Source organism: Plecotus auritus, assembly GCF_963455305.1.
Source record: "Plecotus auritus genome assembly, chromosome: 1".
NCBI classification, from domain to species: Eukaryota; Metazoa; Chordata; class Mammalia; order Chiroptera; family Vespertilionidae; genus Plecotus; species Plecotus auritus.
The window spans coordinates 109,874,334-109,895,689 of record NC_137770.1 but is presented as its reverse complement, the minus strand read 5'-3'; positions in this window follow the sequence as shown (position 1 = coordinate 109,895,689).

Below are 21,356 nucleotides of genomic sequence, written 5' to 3'. Positions count from 1 at the left end.
AAAAGTTCTGAGTTTCTTTGACCTTTCTTCATAGGTCCTTCTACTAAGTCATTAATAATTATCGTATTCTCCTCTGAATTTAGTTCAAATTTTCTATGTGTATTTAGTAGCATAGACCCCATCTTGACAGAGCACGGTAATAAAGGGCCTGAGACATGATAGGTAGGTTAAAGAGTAACACATTTCATATTCCATGCACATGACATCACATGATGTTTACTTCCTAATGTCAGAAACATGTCACGGGCGCACATTTGTTCGACCCATCTTGACTTTCAAAGCTAAGAGAAGTTTGGCTCTATGAACAGATAACTAAACTTTTCTTCAAGGTCATGGAATTTAGGAGTTAGTACCCTTCAAAGGGTAACAAATATATATTGTAACAAATATCCAATGTGATTAGAATTGTAATGTTTGAACACTGAAAATGAGGCAGTTTTAGAGCTGTCTTCTATTGGTAAAGTTTTATGAACTTACCTAAGAAACTTCATAGGCATTATCTTAGAGGGTCTTACAAGCATTCTGCCTGAGATTTTGGGAAGTTCATAATTTTATCATTGTTTTGCCATTGAGCAAACTAATCTTTAGCTATGGTAATTTCTTTACAGAAGTAAATTGTAAATGGTGGACTCCTTAAAATCTAAGCTAAACTATACAAACCCATATGCAACCTGCCTCTTCAAATAAATGTTCTGCCGTCAGATCCTTCTGGAGCATATAAGACCTAAATCATTAATAAAATGAAATTTAGTTCTAATATAGTAGCTGAACTTTAGGCCCAAGTGCCTACATTGGATATTAGGCTGTGACTGAGAGGGTGGGTGAGTTGTTTTGTGCATGTGTAGTACAGCCACTGCCAAAAGGGCCTCGGCAATACTCGGGTAGTACCATAAAAGAAAGCACCTGGAAAAATTACTGTCTTTTCCCTGACCAGACAAAGCCACCACCTCCCTCATAGATGCTGGAGTTCTATTCCTTTAATGCAGGGGTGGGGGACCTTTTTCTTGCCAAGGGCCATTTGGCTATTTATAACATCATTCACTTAATATAATTTACTTAATATAAATGTATATATGAAAAAAAACCTCCTGGGTTTATAGAATTTCAAGTCCCCCCTGTGCTTGCCTTGGCAGGGCCAGACCAAATTATTTCGGGGCCTTATACAGCACTCAGGCCAGACCTTCCTCACCCCCCGCCTTAATGCCTAATAGTATGTACCATTCTAAGTATTGAGTAAAAAGATGTGTAAGCCTACTTTCCCTTGAAGTAGGGGACCTTCCTTTTTCCCAACTGGGCAAGCATTTGGCAGTAAATGGCAATACACCTTACCATAACCAATCAATCTATCTACCGAGCTATCATCTATCTATCTGCCTACCTATTTCTCGGTCTATATTCTTGGTGGAAAGGTCCTACTTTTCCAGAAAAAAACTGTTCTTATGTCCACCTTACAAAATAAAAGTTTTGTTTTTAACCAAACTAAAAAAAAACAAAATTGTACAAATAATTAATAGCTGAAGAAGACCTGGAGAACATATGTCTTAATTCCAGTGTTCTTTATGTTAAATCACACAATTGATAATGAAAATTAGCTGGGAACTCTGGTGTTGGGGAGTCACTTTACTATATGATTATAATATTTTGCCATTATAAAATTATGGATGTCATTGAATGGTAAAAATCAGGAATTGTGCAAAACCAGTTAGCATATTATATTCTAAGTATTCCCTCTGGAATCAATTAAAGAACATTGTTAACAAATTAGTCCTTTTGTTTCATCATCAGAGAGGAATATATAAACAGAATATTTAGACAAGGAAATATGTTTTATTCACATTAATTATAGTAAATTAGCTCAAGAATCTATAATAAATTGCAAAGTTTTACACCTTATGTACTTATTAAAGTGAAAACTTTCCTCATAGCTTTTAAATTATTCATTTTCAAGGCCTAAAATTATAATGTAATAGTTTTATTTGCATATGATAATTTTTTTTTTAATATATTTTATTGATTTTTTACAGAGAGGAAGGAAGAGGGATAGAGAGTTAGAAACATCGATGAGAGAGAAACATCGATCAGCTGCCTCCTGCACACCTCCCACTGGGGATGTGCCCACAACCAAGTTACGTGCCCTTGACCGGAATCGAACCTGGGACCTTTCAGTCCGCAGGCTGACGCTCTATCCACTGAGCCAAACCGGTTTTGGCATGATAATTTTTTTATTAGTCCTCATCCGAGGATATTTTTTCATTGATTAGGAAAGAGAGAGAGAGAGAGAAAGAGAGAGAGAGAGAGAAATTGGTTGCCTCCTGCATGTGCCCTGACTGGGGCTGGGGATCAAACCTGCAATCCAGTTCTGTGCCCTTGACAGGGAATTGAACCCATGACCCTTCAGTCTGTGGGCCCATGCTCTAACCACTGAGACATGACAGTCAGGGTGGCACATGATAATTTTTAAATTTCAAGGATATAGTCATCTCACTAGTTCTTTATACATATACTAGTGGCCTGGTGCATAGTGGGGGGGTGGTGATTCCCTCAGCCCAGCCTGCACCCTCTCCAATTGGGAACCCCTGGGGGGATGTCTGACTGCCAGTTTAGGCCCGATCCCTCTTGCAATCTGGGATCGCTGGCTCCTAACCGCTCACCTGCCTGCCTGACTGATCGCCCCTAACTGCCTTCCCCTGCCAGCCTGTTCTTGCCCCCAACTGCCCTCCCCTGCCAGCCTGATTGCCCCTAACTGCCTCTGCCTCGGCCCCCACCACCATGGCTTTGTCCAGAAGGAAATCAGACATCTGGAAGATGGCCAGTTGACCCAGTCTAATTAGCATATTATCCTTTTATTAGTATAGATAACTAAAAATTATCTAAGCATTTTAGTATCAATATAAATTAATGACCAAATTCTCAAATATGACTGGTTACATAGTTTTTCAGCACTTTTGAAAAAAAGATAAAAACTCTTTCCCCAAGAAACCAGCACTTTATATCTAAAAATTCTAAGAAAACCAACTATTTTATTACTTTTTTTTTTACTTCCATTTGATTTTGTAAAATTTCACTTTGTTGATTTTTTTTTCTTTTCCCCTTTCTTTCACTTGAGCCAACCTCTTGATTTCTTCGGTGACAAAAAGAGAAAACAGAGTGCATTCCACATTTCTAATTCTTCAACTCCTCTTCACAGCATTATTTTTGAAAGGATTTTCTATAGTGGATCTCTACTTCTCTCCTCATTTCAACACTCAACCCTCTTCAGTCAGGCTCCTATTCCCACCATCCTTTGAAATTGCTCTTTCCAGTTGCCAATGATCATTTCTTTTTCTTAGCTGACTTTTTATTATTTTTAAAAACACTCAAACATTCCCTACTTCATAAAACAGCTTCTACTCTTGGTTTCCTAAACACCATGCTCTTTCACCGATTTCGACAGATGCTATTTCTCTTAGTTTCCTTCACTATCTCCTCTTCCTCTGTTCATTATCTCAATCATAATCCCAGCCTCCTTCTCTTCTATATATTTGCTTCTCCCCTGGGTAATCTTATTGTTATAATTATCATCTATATGCTAATGAATATCCAAATCTATTACCTCTGTCTTGAATTCTCTGTTATTTGACTTCTATATTTAAATGACTCATATGCTCTTAACTTGGTGTTCAAAACAAAATTCTTTTTTTAAAATATTTTTATTGATTTGAAGAGAAAGGGAGATAGAGAGAGAGATAGAAACATCAATGATGAAAGAAAATAATTGATTAGCTACCTCCTGCATGTCCCCCACTGGGAATTGAGCATGCAACCCAGGCATGGGCCCTGACCAGGAATTGAACTATGACCTCCTGGTTCATAGGTTGATGCCCAATCACTGTGCCATGCTGGCTGGGCCAAAACAAAATTCTTAATTTCTTCCCACAAATTTATTTTCTGTCTGCCCGTCTCCAGCAAATCATTTTATCATCTATCAGTTGCTCAAGCCAAGAATCTAGGTGTCATCCTAGACTTCCTTTATCCCCCACTCCCTATTCTCAATCCATCATAACACTACTTCTAGAACATATGCCAAAACCACCTAATCCTGTTTATCTCCCTCTACCACATTTGTCTCTAAGTTATTATCTCTCACCCAAAATGCTGTTGGAGCTCCTTTAGTGGTCTCCCTGAGTCTACCCTATTCCCCTTCAATATATTTTCTACACAGCAGACAGAGTAACCATCTCACTCTTCTTTTAAAAATTCTCCATAGGATTTCCTCACACTGGAAATAAAATCCAAAATCTATACCTTGGCTTATCATGGTCACTTGATCTAGCCTCTGTCTTTCTTTCTAAACTAATGCTGTATCCCTTTTCTCTACTCTGTGCAACCATAGTCTTGGTGCTGAGGGCTTCATCAGCCCATGTACATGAGTGAGAATGGAGTACTCTTATGAAGTTTATATTCTAACGATGGGTAAAATAAACAAACAATGAAATAAGTGATAAAATACTTTTGTATAATGAAAATAAGCAGGGTATGTTCCAACCACTCTTTAAACTCAACTTGCAGATTACAAAACCAGGTTAGCATGGGCAGCTATCATAGACAGAGGCATATGACAGCCCCGAGGTAAGAAAGAAGGCCACACAATGTATACAAAACAGCTACAAAGTTCAAATTTCTTGAAATAAAGATGATGAATGAAATTAATTAACAAAGCCTATCAATTAAAAAGGTAATCATGGGTAAAAATTCTCAAATTTAAAGAAAAACATCAGACCTCAATAAGATAATATAGAGTACTATGTAAGACAAATGAGAAAAAAAAATCATATACCTAAAACACATGCAGAATAATTTAAGAATACTCAACTCAAACAGGACATCTAAGTTTTCAAAATAAAAATATTATTACCTAGAAATGAGCAAGAATAGTGACATCAGACTTTTCAAAAGCTACAATGGAAAAGAGAACATGAGCAAAGCATAAAGAATGGAACAAAATAGAAATGAAAAGTCAAATGGGATATAAAATACTCAATCTTGCCATAAAGTTGAGAAATATAAATTCAAGCAACAGTGAAATCTGTCCAATAAGCATTAGATTGGTAATAATTTAAAAGCTGGATAATATCAAGTGTTAATAGAGGATAATGGGAATTAAGAATCTTGGCCCATTTGCTGGTTGGAACACAAACTGGTGCAGCATTTTGAAGAGCAATTTCAAAGTGTTTTATAAATTGGAATGTGTACACCAATTCAGTGATTTCATGCCTAATATAGATCTCCATAAAGCCCTCACAGAGAGTCAAGAGTCATACAGGGGTGGGCAAAAGTAGGTCTATAAGAAGAAGAAGAATGCAATAATAAATAAATAATAAAATAATAAACTCTGTGTTTCACATACTCATAACTCTAAATCTACTTTTGTTCTCCCCTGTATGTATGTGTATCCTATCTAATAAAAGAGTAATATGCAAATTGACCATCACTCCAACACACAAGATGGCTGCCCCTATGTGGTCAAAGATGGATGCCCCCATGTGACCACAAGATGGCAACCACAAGATGGTCGGCAGGGGAGGGCAGTTGTGAGCGATCAGGCCAGCAGGGGAGGGCAGTTAGGGGTGACCAGGCCTGCAGGGGAGGGCAGTTGGGGGGAACGCAGGCTTGCAGGGGAGGGCAGTTTGGAGGGACCAGGCCTGCAGGGGAGGACAGTTAGGAGTGACCAGGCCTTCAGGGGAGCAGTTAGGTGTCTATCAGGCTGGCAGGGAAGTGGTTAGGGGGTGATCAGGCTAGCAGGCAGAAGCGATTAGGGGCAATCAGGTAGGCAGGCAGGTGAGCAGTTGGTAGCCAGCAGTCCTGGATTGTGAGAGGGATGTCCGACGGCCCACCAGGATTGGGCCTAAACGGGCAGTCGGACATCCCTCAAGGGGTCCCAGATTGGGGAGGGTGCAGGCTGGGCTGAGGGACATACACCAACCCCCCATGCACAAATTTCGTGCACCAGGCCTCTAGTATATACATATATGAAATACAATGCAGTAGCCTTCCTGATTTTACTTGCTTTACACCAGTCCAATGGTTTCAGCATGTAGCAAAACCTTTTCCCTAGTACTGCCTTTCTCATTTTCATTGGCCTACACTAAACCCTTCAATAAACTGTCTTTACTTGGCTCTTGCCTACCTTGGCAGCTCTCACTCTCCCTCCTCACCCCACCCCTGCCCCCTTACATACATCCCCTATACCAGTGGTCAGCAAACTGCGGCTCTGTTGACTAATGAGTTTGCCGACCATTGACCTAGACTCTCGATTCCAATAATTACAGGCTGTTGTTGTTCCTTGTGATTAAGCCCCTGTCTCAGTGGTCGGCAAACTCATTAGTCAACAGAGCGGCAAACCGCGGCTTGCGAGCCGCAGTTTGCTGACCACTGCCTTATACTCCTGCCATAGCAAACTACTAGCACTGGGCAAAATGCTACTTGCACTCTCCCATTCTTCCACCTGCCTGGCACAATCTTCTCCTGTTCCCTATATCTGCTGAGCAAATTTTTATTTCACCTTCAAGACTCGTCTCAGTATTCACCTCATTCAGGACCTCTTCTTTACCTGTTCCACCCCATCATTGCTACAGGCATGAATCAGAGCTCCTCTGTATGTGAGGAATATTATGTACTTGCTGCATCATAATACTTAATTTATATCCTTTATGATCATTTGTCTCTCCCACATGAGTTTTTCAACATTTTGAGAACAGATATTTTTATTTCATGTATTACAGATACTTAGCACAGAGGTAGGCTATGGAAGAAGCTCAGTGAATACCACTGAATACAAAGATAAATGCTCCTGAGTTCTCTGGCATTAAATGTATGCCTTTACCCAAGCTCTCTCGATCTCGTTATCTGTCATTATGCCACCAACAGGGCTTGCCACACATCCATCCACATGGCATGTTATACTACCAACCTGCTCTAAGATGTCTGGGTCTCTTCCAGGATAGTTTCTCCATTGATCAAATGCTCAAATAGAACTTTCAAAAATGGAAATGATTTACCTAGAAAAAACAACCTGGAACAGTCCTTTGAGCTCTCTAAACCAGTTGGCACTTCATAAGCTGAGGTCAGGTCTCTGAATTACTTAATTTTGTCTCCCCATTAATCAATAAATCATTTACAAAAAAGGAAAAACTATATAAATGATTATTTATTTATTGCTTTGATTCCCTTCTTCAAGCACTCTCTAGGCTAATCTATATTTCAGTGCATGTTAGATCTCTTCAACCATTTCTTTTTGACACAAGCTGATTTCTGGATATGATATTTATTGTAAGCTACTTATGTATTGTTCTGTGTGTTTTTCTGATGGCATTTAAAAATATGTTTATTTGTCCATAAAATTGTTATTAATTTTTCAATTAATATTTGTGCATTATTTATGTTTTAAATATTAAATTGCAAGGTCTTATATAACTTGGGGATTATATCCTCTGTTGAGGAGAAATTCTGTACAAAAGGATACCACTGTGAGTTTGTGTGGAGAGAGCAGAGAAATTTTTCTGTTATACTTTCTATAACAGATTCTTCAGTAATTCTCCCTACTCTCCTATTTTCCTACCCCTTGATTCTGAATTGGTTTTGTAATTGCTTTTGCAAATAGAACATAACAGAAGTGTCAGTGCTCCATTTCTGAGTCTAGGCCTTGAGATACCTCATGTGATTCTTCTCCTCTTTTGAAAACCTGCTCAGCCACCAGGTGAATGAGCCAGGCTGGCCTGCTGGAGAACAAGAGACCATAAAGAAAAGCCTCATTGCTATAGCCAGGCCATGCCAGACAAGCCTAGAATGAGTCAACCCCCAAACAGGCAGCAAGACTTTCTATATTACCTACAGTTAACACCTTATACATAAATGCACTAGTAGAGACCAGAGTGACCTATAGATATGTGAATAAAACTAAATTGTTATTATTATATACCACTGACATTTTTTATTATTTCAGATACACCATTATTTTGGTAATAACTAATGATGTGGAAATGGAATGCTGATGTAAGCAAAATCTGAAATATGTAACATTGATTTTAGAACCAATGAATGAGTAAGGGATGTTAGCAAAAGCTGAAGAAATTGTGAGAAAATTGTTTTCAGAGCTTAAAAACAATGATCTGTGTTATGTAGTAGCAAAACTGCTTGTAAAATTGTTACCCCTACACATTATGTTAAGTGAAAAAAGCCAGTCACAAAAGTCACATATTATTTTGTAATTCCATTTATGTGAAATGGCCAGAACCAGCCAATCAGTAGAAATAAAAAATTAGATTAATGTTTGCCTGGGGCTGAGAGAAGAGAGTAATGGGGAGTGACCATTTATGAGTATAGGGTTTCTTTTTGGAATGACAAAAATGTTCTAAAAATAGATTTATGCTAATGGTGACACAACCACTAAATTGTACCATTTAAAAGAGTTAATTTTAGAATATATGAATCATTTCTCAGTAATTCTGTCCCTAAAAAAACTGTTACCTATAGCAAAATATGAATTAAGAATATATATTTATATATTAATAATATATATTTATATATTAAGAATATACACTATACAAATATTTAATATTTTTATTAAAAATACATATATATTCTTAACAAATGCTCGGATTTGGCTAAGTAGAGTCCCAAAGCAGAATATTGAAAGCATTAGCTGGTTGCCTCTAGCTGCATATGGCAAGGTACATCAAAAAAGAGATGAGGTAGAGAAAGAACTGGCCAATTTATAAGCAGAATGACTTGCTGGATGAAAAACAAACCAGTTACTCATTTTCAGTCTCTTTAGACTGCAAATGATGCTCAAGGTAAAACACTGCCTTAGGGCACAGATGCAATGAAGGATATGGTTGTAATTAAGCTAGACCATCTTGTCTAGACTAAAGGACTTCTAGAAAATTAATAATCTCACAAAAACTAATCCCAAAGTAGCATAAGTAAATCTACCCATATCTATAAAACAATTGTGGTTATTAGCTTTGTCCAATGAGGTGAATAAAATATGATGGCCACTGCATTTTTAAGGATGCTATATAGGCAAAAGGTTGCCATCCTGGACTAAAGGAAACTGAGATTGTTCAAACTGTACAAACGACCCTGGGTGTCCTGCTTTCTATAGGCAGAAAGAGGTTAAGAAAGCCAGTCATCTGCCACATGCACTATTTCCTCAGATGTAGCCAAGAAGGGTGATGAAACCAAAAAAGCAAAACATCTCAGAGGACAAAAATAGGAGCATAGAGATAGAGAAAAAACATTTTAGAAAATTGGATCAAGGAACCATTCATAAGGACAAGAACCAAGGTCTAATCAAGGAGAAATCCCCACTCCCAGAGCTGGGGGACCTAGCAACATATACCTAGTTAGATTTTGGAATTTCTATAGACTAGCTGCTGCTAGTGTCTTTAATGCTTTCTCTTTTCAATAGATGTATTTATTGCAGTTGTCCTTCCCTAGTGTCATTATATGTTGGTCTCTGGAGGCAAGTAACTTGTCTCTATATTTTATAGGCCTCCAGATGAGAGGAATCACACCCAAAGAGCCCCATGCAGAACTAATATTGAGTTTGATGCATGCTGGTGTGAGATTTTGTAGGTCTTTGAAGGGCATGACTATATTTTGCATGTAGGAGGGATATAAACAATTGGGACAGAAGGGCAGTATATAAATTGATTGCACTGATGGCCCCAATAAATGACAACTATGTATCTACACTCTTTGAAAGGTAAGTTTGCTGCTTCTTCCATCAAGAAATTTGTTAGGCATTCCCCCTGGATCTGTATGAACTTGCTAATGCTTTGACCAGTAGATTATGGTGAGAGTAATACTATGGGTCTAGATCTTGAAATATTTCATACTTCCATTTTGTCTTAGAATCCTGCTTCTGTCATGAGAATAAGCTTGATGAGCCTACTCGATTGCTCAATGACTGTAGATATTAACCAACCTGGCCAATCTGCAGCTAACTGCAGATATATAAGGGAGCATACCCAAGACCAGATGAACCACATAGCTAAGCCCAGTCTAAATTTCCAGCCTGAAGAACTGTGAGCTAAATATAGTCATCCCTTGGTATCCACAAGTAACTGGTTCAGGGACTGACCCCACTACCCCCACCCTATAAACACCAAAATCTCTGATGCTTAAGCCCCTTAATTGGTCCTCATATCCATTATTAGTTCCACATCAAAAATATGTATTTTCTATCTGTGGTTGGTTGAATTTGTGCATATGTAACTCATGGATATCGAGGGCCTAATGTAATTGTTTGCTCTGTTAAACTACCAAGTTTGGGGTGGTTTATTAAGTAGCAATAGTTAACTGATACAATAGCTAATGTAAATTGAGCACTTACTCAATGTTAGGCATTGTTCATGCACTTTGCAGATAATAGCTCATTTATTCCTTCCAACAGCCCTAAATTAGATGCTATTACTATCTCTGTTTTACAGGGAATGAAACTCAGTTTAAAAAGAGTGAAATAATTTGCCAAAGTCACCAACTAGTAAGTAGTGGAACCAGGATTCAAATTCAGGCAGTCTAGAACTAGAATTCAAGCTTTTAAGCAGTAAGCTATACAGATAATGACTGCATTGAGCAAGCAACTTGAGAACAAATACATTGATTTATTATTCTTGTTTTTCCAATATTCAGCATCAAGTAGGGACTCAGTAAATATTAAAATTTACATTTGTATCAAAATACATAAGAATATTCTTGATTTCTACATGTTACTAAGTATAAGGAGCCACTACCTGAAGATTAAGTTTTAAATCCTTTAACATCTACTTACAGGTAGCTTATAATGTAAATTCCTCTACCCGTCCTCCCATTATACAAGTCTTTATAAGTAGTATACTCTGATCATAATATTCACGGATCCAGCAAACATTGATTGAGTATATATGATATGCTAGCTACTGGCTTCGGTGCTTTGTTATACTTTAGGGAGGGCTCAGTTCTCACAGTTTTATAAACTACTAGAGGCCTGCTGCATGAAATTTGTGCATGGCAGGGGGGGGGGGGGAGGAGGGGTGTCCCTCAGCCCAGCCTGCACCCTCTCCAATCTGGGACCCCTTGAGGGATGTCTGACTGCCTGAGATGAGGCCTAATCGGGCAGTCGGACATCCCTCTCACAATCCAGGACGGCTGGCTCCCAACTGCTTGCCTGCCTGCCAGCCTGATCACCCACTAACAGCTCCCTTGCCAGCCTGATCAACACCTAACTGCTCCCCAGCCTATAAATGCCCTCCCCTGCTGGTCTGGTCACCCCTAATTGCCCTCCCCTGCCAGCCTGGTGGCCCACAACTGCCCTCCCCTGCCAGCCTGGTTGTCCCACACAGCCTGCTTGTTCAGTTGTTTGGTCGTCCCTCACTAACCACCCTGCCAGCCTGGTCATAGGCAGCCATCTTGTGAGGGCATGATGGTCAATTTGCATATTATCTCTTTATTATATAAGATATCAGCCTAATAATTTAATAAAATTTTTAAAATAATAACAAAATTTCTCTCTTATTTCACAGTCCAAATATGTTCATGAAAAATTGAAAGCCATACAAGGTAACAAATCCAGGCAATTTCTGTATTTTTTACTACATTATCCTCAACCCACAACTTGTGACATATGCCCTAAGATAGGTGCATCAGTTCCAGCCATTACATCTGGATTCCCAACATCAAGAAGGGGAAAAAATGAAGGACAAACAAAGAAAGCATATTTCTTCCTTTTAAGGACGTGACTTCTAGTTCTAACTTGCTCATATACCACTGAAACTAGGCAGTTGGGAATTAAAAATAAGAACTATTTTGTTGACCTTGTTCTCCAAGATTTTCTGGATTGACCCCATTGAACTTCTTCTAAAAATTAACCCTCTCTTAGCCCTCTGCTGTGGTTTCCTCTGCTGATTCTACTCTGTCCTTGGGAGACTCTTTCTCTCCTTTAAAGACGGGTTTCCCACAAGAACATTCTCTGACATCTGCTTGCCCCATCTAGTCCTCTCTCTCAAAGACCTCAAGGAAAACTCTCTTTTGGGAGCTCCCCTCTGGGCCCATTCCTCAGAGTCTTCATCTCAGCCCTCACTTTTTCTCGAGTTCTCCTGGTATCTGCCTGTGGACACATCCTACTGTAGCTCTGTTGTCAGCCTAAACTTATCATGTCCAAAATGAAATAAGATGTCTTACCTTTGCCCTTCCTCTAAGCCCACCTCAAAATGAACATTTAAATTTAACTGAATACTGCTCACTTTCCTTTTTATATCAGGGTGTCATTATTTTCTATATCACCTAAACTCTAAAATCAATAGTTGTCTCTTTTTTATTTTTCTCTTTAGTCAACAGTCCCTTCTACTCCCTTTCATGGTATCTTTCTTTCTCACACTATTGTTATCCCTGTGTCAGACCCCTGCTACCTGCCCTAGGGCACTGATCTCTCCTAGGCCTCTGCCTCCAGGTCTTGCCTCACAGTGTGAAACCAGTGTATCCTGGGACTTGGGCCCTATTTCCCTGCAGCTTTTTGTCTTCCTCATGGGTTCCCAAGCCCTGCTCCCTGGCTCCATGGGGCCTACTTGGTCTACTTCCCCTGACTTGCGTCCAGCAATTGCTGTGCCCTCCACTCCCAGCAGGGACTGTGCCCAGGCTCAAGGAAGGTTAGGGTTGGGCATATGTGCCCTGCAGGACCTTAGGGGGGTCCATGCTGCGAGCCTCTCTGACCTAGGCTAGCATTGCCACAGAGAATTCACTGAGCAACCTGGTGGAGAAGAGCCTCTCACCTAACCGGATCCGGAAACCTAGTACATCCAGGAGCAATGCCATAAGGTCACCCATCTGCCACGGGTTGGGTCAGTGTGCAGTGAGAATGAAGATACTGGGCTGAGTTTCCTCACAGCCAGCCACGGAGAAGCACATTGGCTCCAGCAGCTGTAGAAAGGGAGAACACAGCAGCTGGAGGATGGGTCCTCGGTGAGGAGTTGTGGGATAGGGTCCCTGGCATCCATGGAGCATTGCATCCATGAGAGCATCCTATGCCCAGAGAAGCATAATAGAAAGCAGCAAACAAAGAACCTATAACAGGTAGAGAGCAAGGGAGACCATGGGAAAACATGTAGGGATGCAAATATTCTTTCAAATCAATGGGAACTGCCTTTTGACCCAGCAATTCCACTTCTGGGAATTCACTAGGATGATATTCATTAATAAAATTATATAGGTTTAAGGTATATAATTCTGAGGAGAACCAAAATGGCGGCGGAATAGAAAGACATGTCCCTAGCCTTGTCCCGGAGCAGATAGAAAGAACAGCTGAGGGTCGCATGAGGAGTGTCTGTTGGAGAGTTAAGGGACAGCTATACTCCAGGAGAAGGTGGGGGACTGCTGGACGGTGTTCCCCTGACGAGGCAGCCCCCACTGCTGCTGGGTTTCCTCCCAGAGCCACCAGCTCGGATGCAGAGACCGTGCCATCTTGAAGGGGAAAGTGGATGTTATTGGAAACCTGAAAATCTACAACTGCGGCACCCACTGAACAGCTGCGAACCCCAGAACACCGGTCCCCAATTGGCACAAACACACAGATTCAGAGGAGCTCTACACTCTACCACGGAAAGGTCAGATTTCGCCTGGGATAAGGTGAAATCTCTGGTCCCAGCAGGACAGAGAAACACGAGCACTGCGGGAGCTGGAAGACTGGGGGAAATCTGAGCCTAGAAAAATCCGTGGCTGTTGGGACTGGCATGCTCCATGAATGTGGAAGGGGGTCCTCAGAGCTGCTAACAGAGGGGATCTCTAAAAAGCAATCCATTTTGATCTGACGCAGAAGGACAGCCTAAAAACTCTGGGAGTGTGCCAGCTGTTTGGACACAAGGGGGAAAAGGGGATTGCACAGGCTAAGGAACAAACCCGGAGTTCGCACACTCGCACTTTCTCCTCTTTGAATCCTTGTTTCTGATTACTGAGCCCAATACATAGGATCACCCAGTTGGGGACACCCTAGGAGACTGCAGGGGAAAGTTGTGTTTCTGGAACCTGGGGATCAGAGCGGGGAGTGACAGTCAGAGAACCAGCTCTGGGGAAGCCCACTCCCACAAACGGGTATTGAGTGCCATAGGGAAAGCAGGATCTAAGCACAGGCTAGAAAGGACCCATAGACCCGGAAGTCAACCCAGAAATACTGCCACCGAGGGGCTGAATCACAAATTGACTCCTGTGTAATCACAAATTAAGGAATACAAGAAAGTAAGACACACCACCGGCTTAAAAATCAGGACTGGATTACAACACTGAGGAGCAGTGGAACGCAGGGAACTGCAATACTGTCCTGACTGGGAAACAGGTGTGCCAAACAGAACAATAGAGGCAGTGAATGACCTTCACTACTGCACATTTTATTTTTATTTTTTATTATTTTTTTTCTTTTTCATCTTTTACTTAAGAAACTAATTTTATTCTTTTTTCCTCACTTGATTTTACCTTTTTAATTATTACATTTTTATTTTCAATCAGTATTATTACTACTACTATTTTACCATTTTAAAAAAAAGTGTCATTTTATTTTCTCTTTATTTGACTTTGAGATTAGTGTTCTACATTCTATTTTCATTTCCCCTTTAGCATCATTCTACTCTATCTCAACTCTATCTTTATGCCATCACTCTCTTCCTAACTTTTGCCTTTTGTTGTCCTGTTTCTCTTAACCTTTTCCTGCCGTAGATTTTCCCTATTCCTTCTTTTTACCCCTTGTTAAAATTTCACCCTACTTATATATCTAATTTCCAATCCCCTGCTTTGAGTTCCTACACATCTCTCTCTTCTCTGTCTTCACTATCCAAAAATTGTTTTTCTCTCTGTCCTTTTGTTGTTGTTTGCTCAAATGTTGATTATATTGATTTTTTATGCTTGTTTGTGAGATTCTTTTGCTTATTCTTTTTTGTTTTGTTTTCTTGTATGCTTTGTTTTTGTTTGTTTTTTGCATCTGTTTTTCCTCACCTTGCGTGATATTAATTGTTGTTTGTAGTTTGTATTCATCTCCAGGTACTTCTTGCTGGCATTTGCTGGGATTAGTGGCTGTTCTATTGGAGTTTTTCCCCCATATATACAGTTTGTTCCTTTATACTTCTTATTCTCTTCCTTTTCTCTCTTACTTTTTTTTTCCTTTTCCCAAGGAAAAGGCTGTATTACAAAGCCACGGTTCTTAAAACAGCCTGGTACTGGCACAAGAACAGACATATAGATCAATGGAATAGAATAGAGAACCCAGAAATTGACCCAAACCACTATGCCCAATTAATATTTGACAAAGGAGGCATGAACATACAATGAAGTCAAGACAGTCTATTCAACAAATGGTGTTGGGAAAATTGGACAGATACATACAAAAAAATGAAACTAGATCACCAACTTTCACCATACACAAAAAGTAACTCAAAATGGATAAAGGACTTAAACATAAGATGGGAAACCATAAAAATACTAGAGTAATCCACAGGCAGAAAAATTTCAGACATATGTCGAAGGAACTTCTTCACTGATACTGCCCCTAGGGCAATGGAAACTAAAGAGAAAATAAACAAAGGGGACTACATCAAAATAAAAAGCTTTCGCACAGCAAAGGAAACCATCAATAAAACAAGAAAGCCCACTGCAGGGAAAACATATTTGCCAATGATATCAACAATAAGGGATTAATCTCCAACATTTACAGGGAACTCATACAACTTAACAAAAAGAAGATAAAAAACCCAATCAAAAAATGGGCAACTGATCTAAATAGACACTTTTTGAAAGAAGACAGAAGGAAGGCCAAAAGACATATGAAAACATGCTCAAAGTCACTAATCATCAGAGAGATGCAAATCAAAATGACAATGCGGTACCATCTTACACCTGTCAGAATGGCTATCATCAACAAATCAACAAATGACAAGTGTTGGCGAGGATGCGGAGAAAAAGGAACCCTCTTGCACTGCTGGTGGGAATGCAGACTGGTGTAGCCACTGTGGAGAACAGTATGGAGTTTCCTCAAAAAACTAAAAATGGAACTCCCATTTGACCCAGTGATCCCACTTCTAGGAATATATCCCAAGAAACTAGAAACACGAATCAGAAAGGATATATGCACCCCTATGTTCATAGCAGCACAATTCACTATAACTAAGATTTGGAAACAGCCTGAATGCCCATCAGCAGATGAGTGGATTAAAAAACTATGGTACATCTACACAATGGAATACTACGCCATGGTAAAAAAGAAGGAGTTCCTACCATTTGCAACAACATGGATGGAGATAGAGAGCATTATGCTAAGTGAAATAAGCCAGGCAGGGAAATATAAATATCACATGATCTCACTCATTTGTTGAATATAATGAACGGCATAGACTGATGAACAGGAACAGATCCAGAGACTGAGAAACATCGATCAGAACCTCAAACCTCAGGGAAGGAGGGGCTCGGTGGGAGTAAGGGGGAGAGATCAACCAAGGGACTTGTGTGCATGCATATGAGCCTAATCAATGGATGCAGACAACAGGGGCGTGGGGCATGAGTGGGAGGTGGGGGGTAATGGGGGAATAAGGACACATATGTAATATAATAAAATGAAGTATAATTACACAGGGGTCGCCACCCAACTTCCCTTTTGTATGACACAAAATCAAACCACTGTTCCTTTGTATGTAAAATTAAAGAGAGGTTTCTGGCTTGTGTGCACACCAAAGGAAGGGGCTATCACTACTTGCTCCTGGAAGAAGTGCAGAAAATGTAACTAAGACCTTGTCTATACATAAAGAAATTGACAGCCAGTTTGAAATGGAATTGCCATGGCCTAGAGCAGTGGTCGGCAAACTCATTAGTCAACAGAGCCAAATATCAACAGTACAACGATTGTTATTTCTTTTGAGAGCCAAATTTTTTAAAATTAAACTTCTTCTAATGCCACTTCTTCAAAATAGACTCGCCCAGGCCATGGTATTTTGTGGACGAGTCACACTCAAGGGGCCAAAGAGCCGCATGTGACTCGTGAGCCGCAGTTTGCCAACCACTGGCCTAGAGCAAAGAATATCCTTACATGATATTATTCTACGATCTCATTATAATTTTTCCCAGATTTGTATTGCCCCAATTACCTATAATAGTCCCTCGCACCCTTGGGAATCAATAAAAAATCATCTTTTTGGTGCTTGGAGACAAAGGTAACACATCTCTTGATATTTTAGAATTACAACAGCATAATGTACAATTATCCCAAACAAACTTACAAACTAATTCTTTGAATGTCTGGCAGCAATTTAAAAAGGACACTAAGGGATTTAATCCATTCCACTGTATAGAGGGCCCCTGGGAAGGCACCTGAGCATTCTATATTGGCCCCTCTTGCCCCTTTGGCCAAGAGGGACCCTCTTTTCACAATCCAATTGCCCACAGCTGCTGCCTAAGCTTTCTGTTCATCCTGAGGTTGAAGCCTCATGGTGGATGGTACCATAGATCTGTCTCTCACCCAGTGGAGTGAGATGGGCCCTCCCCGGAGAAGAAACTTGGGTTCCCCAAGATATGTGATTAGTGCTGGGGCCCTGCCAGCAGGCGAGGGGATCCCAAGTCAGGTGCTGGGCATGGAGGCCACAGGGGCATAGGCCACCAAGGAGACAGAACTGAACTTCACATCACTGGGCTTGGCCCCGGAGGATAGCTGGTTAGCCAGAGATGGGTAAGATTCCTCAGGGAAAGAACAACCTAAGACAGGCACAGCCGCAGAGGGGCCATCAGGAGAGAACTTGGGGGTCAACAGAGGTGGGGCACAGACCCTCACCCTCCCGATTTTTCAGGGTCCTGAACCCTCACCCCTTCTGAGGGAGGTCTCCTGCCCCCATGGCTGCTTCGCTTCCCATGCCCAGCTCAAATCAGGACCCAGGTAACAGACAGAGACTTGGCCGACAGCAGCTGCCCTCTCACTGCAACAAGATTTGTTTGAGTTGTCTTATACCCATGGTGTGGGGAAGTGGGTTTTTGATATCTAAATCCAACCTAGCACCAGGAATGCTAAGGGCCTACTCAAGAAGGCAAATAATCCTTTCCACTAATATTTACAAGTTAAAATAAGATTGTTGTTGGAGTATTAAATTTGACAGTAAAATAGTAGTCAAGTTCTCACACTAATTTAAATTGGCTAAGTGAAATAAGCGAATATTCTAGAAAAATTAATGGTACTGGACAAAAAGCTGTTCCTAACGTGTTAACTACAATTTTTATTGGTAGTTCATCTCATGGTAAAATTGCGTAACATGTAATGAACCTAAAGCAGTCATATTTTAGTGCAAAAAATTGAAATTTAAAAGTTATCAAGACTACATTATAAAATTTCCAAAAGCCTCCTAATATTTAAATCAAAAAAAGGGGGGATAGTAGAAGAATATCATGTAAGGAAAAATATCCTGTAAGTAAATTGCATCTAGAAAATTTTTACTTTAGAAAATTAACTTTCATTTGTAATGCTAACAGCAAGACACCCATGAAAAACACACATGGTGTCAAAACAAGCCAAAGGAAAATCATTTGGGCAAAAAATGAAAAAGGATCCCAAGTCAAATTTATAGAAAAGATTCCTTTATTAACTTTTGGTTGAGAATATGTTTGTATATTTTCAGAAAACAACTCCAAGGCCATGTGGATTCCTGCAACAGAGAGTAATTGACAGGACTGCTCCAGCCATGAAGATAGAAGAGAAACAGTCCAGAGATGGAAGACGCTGACGACGCCTTGCCATACCAGCAGTCAGCAGCTGTGCATCTCTGCACGTCGCCCAGGACCAAACCAGAGAGGGTCGGACCTGCATTACCACCATTTGTCCACCATCCAGAACTGAAATATCATTGCTGACATGTACACATAAGGACCTGTTTGACATTGAAATTGGGACTCAAAAGAACTGTTGGCCTAGAAAGAAACTCGCTACAGACTGATTCATTTGCCTCTCAGCATAACCATTATTGCTTGTCTCACTTTCGGTTCTTATAAGTGTATTTCTAGTATCACATGATTTCACTCATCTAGGGGAAATAATGAACAACATAAACTGATGAACAAAAACAGACCCGGAGACAGGGAAGCATTGATCAGACTGTCAAACCTCAGGGAAGGTAGTGGAGGGTGGGGGTAAGGGGGAGAAATCAACCAAAGGACTTGTATGCATGCATATAAGCCTAACCAGTGGTCACGGACAACAGGGGGGTGGGGGCATGCGTGGGGAGGGTTTTGGGATGGGAATGGGGGGATGAGGACAAATATGTGATACCTTAATCAATAAAGAAATAAATTTTAAAAAGGTATATAATTCTACAATACAGCATCTATATATTGCATTGTGTGTTTACCACCCAAAATCAAGTCTCCTTCCATCACCATTTATCCCCCTTTTAGCCTCTTCTACTTCTCTCCAACCCTGGCAATCACCAAGCTGTTGTCTTTGTCCATGATTCTTTATTAATTTACTAGAGGCCTGGTGCACGAAATTCGTGCAAGGGGGGGGCTGTGTCCCTCAGTCCAGCCTGCACCCTCTCCAATCTGGGACTGGTGGGATCGGGTCTAAACAGGCAGTCGGACATCCCTCTCACAATCCAGGACTGCTGGCTCCCAACCGCTCAACTGCCTGCCTGCCTGATTGCCCCTAACAACTTCTGCCTACAAGCCTGATCACCCCTAACCACTTCCCTGTCAGCCTGATCAACACCTAACTGCTCCCCTGCCAAATTGATTGCCCCCAACTGCCCTCCCCTGCTGGTCTGGTCACCCCTAACTTCCCTCCCCTGCTGGCCTGGTCACCCCCAACTGCCCTCCCCTGCTGACCTGATCACCCACAACTGCCCTCCCCTGCTGGCCAACTTGTGGCAGCCATCTTGTGCCCACATAGGGGTGGCCATCTTTGACCACATGGGGGCGGCCATCTTGTGTGTTGGAGTGATGGTCAATTTGCATATTACCTCTTTATTATATAGGATTTTTTTCTTAATGCCTTCATCCTTCTTACCCATCCCCCAAACAACTGTCAATCTGTTCTATGTACTCATGTGTCTGTCTCCACATTATTAATTTAATTTTGTTCATTAGATTGAACATATAAGTGAAATCATATGGTGCTTGTCTTTTCTCACTGGCTTATTTTTTTTCCTTTATTGATTAAGATATTACAAATGTGTCCTTAACTGCCCATTGTCCTCCCACCCACCCCCAATTCTGCCCTCACCCTCACCCCTTGTTGTCTGTGTCTATTGCTTATGATAATATTCATGCATACAAGTCCTTTGGTTGATCTCTCCCCCTTACCACCACCCTCCCCTACCTTCCCTCTGAGGATTGAGCATCTGATCGATGCTTCTCTGTCTTTGGATCTGTTTTTGTTCATCAGTTTATGTTGTTCATTATGTTCCACAAATGGGTGAGATCATGTGATATTTATCTTTCTCTGACTGACTAATTTCACTTAGCATAATGCTCTCCAGCTCCATCCATGCTGTTGCAAATAGTAGGAGTTCCTTCCTTTTTACAGAAGCATAGTATTCCATTGCGTAGATGTACTAAAGTTGTGTGTTTTTGTTTACATTTTATTTTTTTATTGTTTAAAATATTACATATATTAATACATATATCTCCTTTACTTTTCCCCATTGACCTTCCCACCGCCTCCCCTACCCCCTGTCGCATGCCCTCATCCCCCCCACAAGTTTCTTGTGTCTATTGGTATGCTTATATGCATGCATACAAGTACTTTGGTTAATCTATTTCCCTCCCTCCCCAACACTCCCCAGCCTTCCCACTGTAATTTGACAGTCTGTTCGATGCTTTACTGCCTCTGTATCTATCTTTTTATTCATCAGGTTATAATTTTTTTATTTTCCTTAAATGAGTGAGATCATGTGGTATTTTTCTTTCATTGCCTGGCTTATTTCACTTAACACAATAAGCCAGGTCCATCCATGCTGCTGGAAATGGTAAGAAGTCCTTCTTTTTTATAGCAGTGTAGTATTCCATTGTGTAGATGTACCATAGTTTTCTAATCCACTCATCTGCTGATGGGCATTTAGGCTGTTTCCAAATCTTAGCTATAGTGAATTGTGCTGCTATGAACATAGGGGTGCATATATGCTTTATGATTGGTGTTTCTAGTTTCTTGGGATATAATCCTAGAAGTGGGATTACTGGTTCAAATGGGACCTCCATTTTTAGTTTTTTGAGGAAATTCCATACTGTTCTCCACAGTGGCTGCACCAATCTGCATTCCCACCAACAGTGCACAAAGGTTCCTTTTTCTCCACATCCTAGCCAGCACTTGTCATTTGTTGATTTGTTGATGATTG